The sequence below is a fragment of the Cnephaeus nilssonii genome (assembly GCF_951640355.1).
Source record: "Cnephaeus nilssonii genome assembly, chromosome: 1".
Classification (NCBI taxonomy): Eukaryota; Metazoa; Chordata; class Mammalia; order Chiroptera; family Vespertilionidae; genus Cnephaeus; species Cnephaeus nilssonii.
This window is the reverse complement of record NC_137072.1, coordinates 7093937-7100820: the sequence shown is the minus strand read 5'-3', so window position 1 is coordinate 7100820 and position 6884 is coordinate 7093937. Positions and strand designations below refer to the sequence as shown.

At 38.1% G+C, this 6884-nt stretch overlaps 1 pseudogene across 1 annotated transcript; it reads right to left on the bottom strand.

Annotated features, from left to right (window-relative positions):
- Nucleotides 1-4888: 4888 nt before the first annotated feature.
- LOC307103300 (protein SEC13 homolog) lies at nucleotides 4889-5885 on the bottom strand (annotated as a pseudogene). Its single transcript has one exon. The product of its transcript is annotated as a protein SEC13 homolog (transcript).
- Between the last annotated feature and the right edge of the window lie 999 nt (nucleotides 5886-6884).

The following is a 6884-nucleotide window of genomic DNA, read 5'->3' as shown; positions in this document are numbered from 1 at the left end:
TTGGAGTTTGAGGTAGGACAAAGCACAGTGGGCAAAGCTAGGGAGGAAGGAGTGCTTGGGGACTCAGGGAGCCCAGGGAAGTTTTACAAGTTTGGATACAAGCCCCCATATTTCATGTAATGAAACTTTTAGAGTTGCTACCAAAGCATTCTCCTACAGAAGCTTTATATTGTTATTTTTTTCTAATCAATATTATCTCAATAGTGATTGATTTATGCATTTAATTACTGAACATTGGACCTTAAAAAAGCACAGATTATTTTCAATTTCACTAAAGTTATTTGAAACTGTTCTTATTCCTTAAGAGCCATAATTTATGTTTTAATAAGATGCATGTTCAAGTATTTTTCTTTAGATTCTTAAAAAATAATAACTTTATTGGGATAAAGTTTAACCAACATGTGTGAACTAATTCAGTAACCAATCTTCAAAATAACAGTCATATTTTATTGCCTCTTTTTTTCTATAGTTATTATGGAAATAAATAGACTATAAATAATTAGGCTTGCGGAGTATAAATCTAAACTTGTCAGGCTTAGCTAGTTAGAAACTATTTTTTGGTATTTCTATTAGTCATGAAAGATATGCAGAATTGCTTCCATGACACTTTTAAATAGCTGAACATTTCTATATATGCATATTCCCTAGGGATATTTGAAATAGAAATTTCCCCCAAAATTAAATGCCAGATTGTCTGGAAGCATAAACACAAGGGGAAATTTTTTACCTTTAGCTATGTTAATGCAAATCTTGCCACAGTCATGAATATATTATTTTTATTATTATGTATCTGAGATTGCTACATCAGAAACTGGATTTGAGCCCCTTTACCCTGTGGATATAACACATTACATATGTACCAGAGAGCACATCATTTTTTTCTGATATTACAAAATATAGCTGGTGGCCCATTTATAATATAATCTAAAAATTCTCTCCAACTCTGAAATGATTGTACCACTAACAAGCTATTATTCCAATGTAAACCAGAGTAGTGCTTGAAGCTACTGAACCTGGTATATTCCCTCTCTAGGGTTATCAGATTAAACAAGATGACTAGATTGATCAGTGAGCTTAGTGAACCACTGGCTAATTCCAGAAAACAACCTTATGTCTCATGAAATTGATGAGTTGTTTCTCACTTTTGATGGAATTGAAGAGTCAGGTTAAAATTGTATAGGCAAAGTTAATTTTTTTTTAAAAATATATATTTTTGTTGGTTTCAGAGAGGAAGGAAGAGAGAGATAGAAGCAGCAATGATGAGAGAGAATCATTGATTGGCTGCCTCCTGCATGCTCCCTACTTGGGATCGAGCCTGAAACCTAGAAATGTGTCCTGACCGGGAATCAAATCTTGACTTCCTGATTCATAGGTCAATGCTCAATCACTGAGCCATACGAGCCTGTTCAAATTTACCAGACTTTATCCAGGACCCTTTTTATATGGCCATAGTTCCCATATGTATGTATTTGGATGTGTGGTGTAGTGTGTGTGTGTGTGTGTGTGTGTGTGTGTGTGTGTGTGTGTGTGTTTAGAAGGTGACAGGATTTTGTAGAACATATATATTTGTTACATTATCATATAATTATGTTTGCTTTATTTATCCACTCAAAATGTAGAAGCCATATATAACAACTAAACATTATATCAGGCAAGAAATGTAATGTCTTTGTGTTTTCATTTAAAATTAAACACAAGAAGAGAATTTGAAACTGGCTTCATTAATACTTTAGCTTATATTCACAATGCTGATATACATACCAAAAGTATTATTTTTTCCTGTCATATATTTTTACTTGTTTTCATAAACTCTCAGATTTATTGTAGATATGTACATACTGGACAATCTATAAATAAAATGTGTTTAACTTATCTAGGAGTTAATCTTGAAGGAAAGAGATTACAAATCATAATACTCAAAGTGCTGGGTCCAGGTAAATAAAGATAGCTAATATTTACTGAGTGGATACATAGGCCAGGCACAGTCCAAGTGTTTTACATAAATTATTCCATTTAATCCTCTCAACAGCCCTATGATATATGCACTGTTACTATTATTTGCACATGAGGGAAGTAAGTCTTAGTCATTACTTTTAACTGCACAACTTGTGTTCTTTTTTTTTCCAGTTTTATTGGGAAATAATTGACATACATCACTGTATAAGTTTAAGATGTACAACATGATAGTTTGATTTACATATATTGTAAAATGATTACCACCCTAGTTTTAGTTAACATTCACCATATCTTATAGATACAAGAAAAAAGAAAAAAAAAATCCCTTCTATTGCATAACTTGTGTTCTTAAATAACATGCTGTAACAATGTGGGATTTTCCTCAATGTGAAGGTTTCCTGAATTGTATGACTATATTTATGCAATCACCAAAGTAAAATTCAAACCAAGCCTTTATTTTCTCTTTAACACTAATCACACATGCAATTGAAGACTGGACTTCCCATTGTTGTTAGCAGTGCTCCTTCGGTTGTAACACTCATGGAACGAATATGATCCCGTGACCAAAAGGCAAAAGAAGAATGTTGTGGAGATGTATGGGAAGAGGACTAACAGAATTTCCTAAGTTTAGCATATGACTATACTTGAAACATTAGATAATAGAGTATTTAGAGAATCAGAGCTAATAGGTCAGTCCATTTGTTTACACAAGGTGCTCTTATTCTTTTTGGATATAAATTAGCCCAATCATGTTAAGTATCATGCACTGTGTGTAGAGTTGGATAATGATCTCCATCTAATGAGTGCAGAGGGTACACTTTACTCTCAGTGCCTTCTGTTCCAGCTGTTTCTACTTATCTTAATTTTCGTAATTGGGTTACAATTAGGCTGTAAATGAGACTTTAACATGGGAATTGGAGTTTTCAACAAAGGGATTTACTTTTATTGTTTTGTGGTTCTTAACTTTCAGAGGCCTATTTCTTGCTACATGCTAATCAAAAAAATATTGCAGAGTGTTTAAGATAAGCTTAGGGCATACAAAGAATAACCTATTTCCATTTCCACAGATCTAACAATGTGGCTGCAAAAAGAACACTGTTCGGGAAAATTCTTCCATTCACTTAGGGCATTAGAAAAGGCTTATTCTAAAATTATTACAATATCTCATATCTGTTTGTGACTTTGTCTCCAGGCCTTACTTCACTTACTAATATTGTTACTGAGACAGTCAGAGGGGCGGGACACGTAAGGACTGTTCAGAGGACACAGGCACGCTGGGAACCAAGGGTGCTGTGCAGACTCCAGTTTCTCGCTCCGGTGGTGTGCTGGCACTGTGTCCAGTGTCCAAAGACTGGCTGAGGACTACAGCATCTCTAGGCTTCCTGATGGTGGATCCTGCATCCCCACCTGCACTGACCCTGAGGGAGTACCAGAGAGCCTCCCCAGTTGGCCAAGATGGCACAGGGGAAGGCTCTTACACTGTGTGCGGCCAATAGCTAGAAAGATGAATGCACAGGGCCTGAACATGCCAAAAGCTAGCAAGATAATTGGATAGAAAAAAAAAAAAAAGCCCTCTCCTCCCTATCCCTATAAGAACCACAGGCTTGAGGAGGAAAAAGAAATGGTCCCTGAGACAAAAGTCCATCATTCTCTCTGGTTGCAGCACCTGAATAAAAACTTCCTTTCTTTTGCGCAAGTACCTGTCTCACAGTTTGGCTTTAGTTGTGGCAGGCCACTGAGCCCGCTTGGTTGGTTACAATATGAAAGCTATCAGCTAGACAAGGTTTGAATTAGAATGGTGAAAGTGAAGTCTAAGCCCTTGCATGTGGGAGCTTGATGCAAATGCAGTATTTTAGACCAATTTCCATATTATTCAAGTAGAATCTTTATTTTAGCAAGTATTTTTATGCACATTATAGTTTGAGAAATCCTGTTAGAGACTAATTAAAGCAACAAATCAAATGCAATTCCAATTTTAAAAAAATAATTCTTTCATCATGCATTCTTATCATACTTTAAGAAAATATGAAATCTTAACTAAGTAGTCAAGTGACAGATTTAAAATTTTAATGAAATTACTACTTTAGATTTTAAAAAATAGGTTAGAAGATTTAAAAAGCATTATGTAAGAAAAGCCAGAACCAAAGTTGCAAGTGTTTTATGTTAGGTTTTTAGGCTGTTATTCTCTATAGAAGCTAGACAGTCCAATTTTCTTATCCTCCATGGGTCAGTGGTGCTGTAAATTTGAAGACTGATGTAAGGCTCTAGAGTAAGTGGAAAATATTTCATTCCATCCACAATTTTCCTTACAATGTTTTTTATTCATTTTAGTAATTGTAGACCTCTCATTTGTTATTTAACTTCACTTTATCTAATTAAGTATACTTTATCATTAAAAAAATAATCTATTATATATTTTCAAAAATCCTGTTTCAGATTAACAGACTCCTGAAAATTGGCTGTGCAACTCTTTGAGTGTCATTTGTTGCCAAGCACTGATGTTAATGTGACTTAGCTGTCATCCTCTGAGAAGGATGACACATCTGTGAAGCTTTTCTTCCTGTTGGTGGTCCTTGTGCTATTGTTTTTTTTTTTTTTTTTTTTTTTTTTTAGGGAGAATTATAAACAACATGTTTAATTACTTTGGAAACAAAAAGTCCCAAATAATGCCTGAAACCAAAAGGTACATAAAAATGGCCAAAAAATATTTTTAAATAATATATTATTTGTAGTTTTCCCCTCATAATATGGGTGCTTCCAGCCAGACAGTAAATTACAAACAATATCAAATCATGTTAAGGCAGATGATCAATCTGGTTGCAGCTTTAACTATTCCTGGGAAAGTTATATTGTTGGAGAGCTTCCTTCCAGCTGGTCCAGGGAAGGGCAGTCCAGTTATTGGCAGGTGGGGAGCTGGGCCCTGCCAGTCTTGTCACTGCTCATTCTGCTGGCCCTCTCTGAGTGAAACAGACATGGAACCCTGGCCCTTGTTTACATCACTGATGCACACCCACTGCCCGTGGACTGACTCCTTCCAGAGGGTCACCTTATTATCTCCACCTGAGATGGCCTGGATGTTGGCTGTGATGGACTGGCTCACGTGCCACACAGCATCATTGAACTTGTGCAGTAGTTGGGAGACTACGTATTGCTTGAGGCATTATCACAGATCCACATGAATATACAACCACCCTGGGAACAGCTGGCGATTGTGCTGGTGGGTAGACCAATGGCAGGGACTACTGTGGCACCAGACCACATCTGGAACCCAGTCACTGTGTGCTCCCAGCTTCTGTTCCTCCTTCCACTGGCCATCCTCTTCCTCCTTCCACAGCTTGATGAGGTGTCACAGCCACCTGAGGAAAATTTCTTGATGTAGTTGGACTTCTGTCCTGATGGCTGGTCTATGAGGCTTCCAGATACAACAGTAGGGGCCCAGCTGAGGCATAGCAGCCAATAGTGTGAGCATTATCTTCACTTCCCATTGGCCCTCCCTGGTGTAGGTCAGCAGGGAGATGGCCTCATCTGAGCTTCCACAGGCCAGGATTCGGCTGTAGTCATGGGGGCCCAGCAAACAGAATTTACTGAGGAGTCGTGTCCTGTGTGTTCATGCGTCTTCTTCCAGGTTTCGTTTTCCTTTTTCCAGAAAATGACTTTCCAATCATAGGAGCAGGATGCCAGGATATTGCCATACATGGGGTGGTCCCTCATGACCCCTGAGGTCTGCGATAAGGGTCTGCCCTCCGTTGTATACATCAAAGATTTTGACGGACCTGTCTGATGAGCAGGTTGCTAGGCGGGTGCCACAGTAGTCCATCTGGGCTTCATGAATCATGTCCTCATGGGAGGTGTCCACAGTGTTGATTACTGGCACCATGGCTTCCGCGGCGGCGGCTCCCAGCCTCTGTCTGATGTGGCAGCTCCCTGCGGCGCCTCCCACAGCTCACTTGTGTCATTGTTCTTCACCTGTCTCTTTGTTGTCCTGAGATTTGAAAATGTTCTCTATAAGTTTCATCTGTACTTTCTTTTTTAGACTACTCAGTTTCTGGCTCAGGAGGGGTTTTATAATAACTTGTTTCATGGCTAGGAATGGTACTATTTGAAACAAGTTCTTGGAGGGACAATTTACTAAAGCTTAATGATTATGACTGCTGCAATTTACTATGCACTTCACTTTATCCACATTGTAACCAACATTCAGGATATCCGTATATCCCAGCTTTTATTTCCTCTTCCTTCACTGTCATCACCAAGTCTTACCTGTCCAAAGAGCTCAAGGACGCGGGATCTGGGTTCCTTGTTGCTGCCATAATTGTTACAGTACCCTAATACATCTCCTGATCTACGCTGTATCCTGAGATAATGAAAGGATTGCCATCTTTTGCATTTTGTTAAGTCAGCAAACACTGGTTCTTTATATTGCTAGCCAAGTATGTCCTTCCTTGTTTTCCTTCCTTCTCTTCATTGAAAGAAATCTATATATTCCTGACCAATTCAATCCCTTTCATGTACTGGTGTAGGGGATCACACAGGACCACATAGGACATTTCTCAAAGTGGATGGATCTCTGTGGCCTTCTGTACTCTTTACTGCCTGGGCACCATTTTTTGGATGGGGATCTTTTTGTGTGTTTGCATATCATCCTATCATTAGAGAATATGGCAACCTGTGTGTTTTTTGTTCCTTGCTAGATTGTGCCTTTGTAGTTTACCTAGCAATTAGAAGTTCTTTTGTAGATTGTCCCCTCCCTGGTAGCTGTTCTTTTCACTGTGGGAACTCTCTTTGTGCTGGCTCTGGATGGGTTATTTCTATTTACTGATGGATCTATTGTATGCTATGAACACTTTTACATTTTTGGTGCTAACATCATCATGCAATCTGGTCCTCACACTATTTAATGTTATGTGCAATAATAAACACTAAATAAA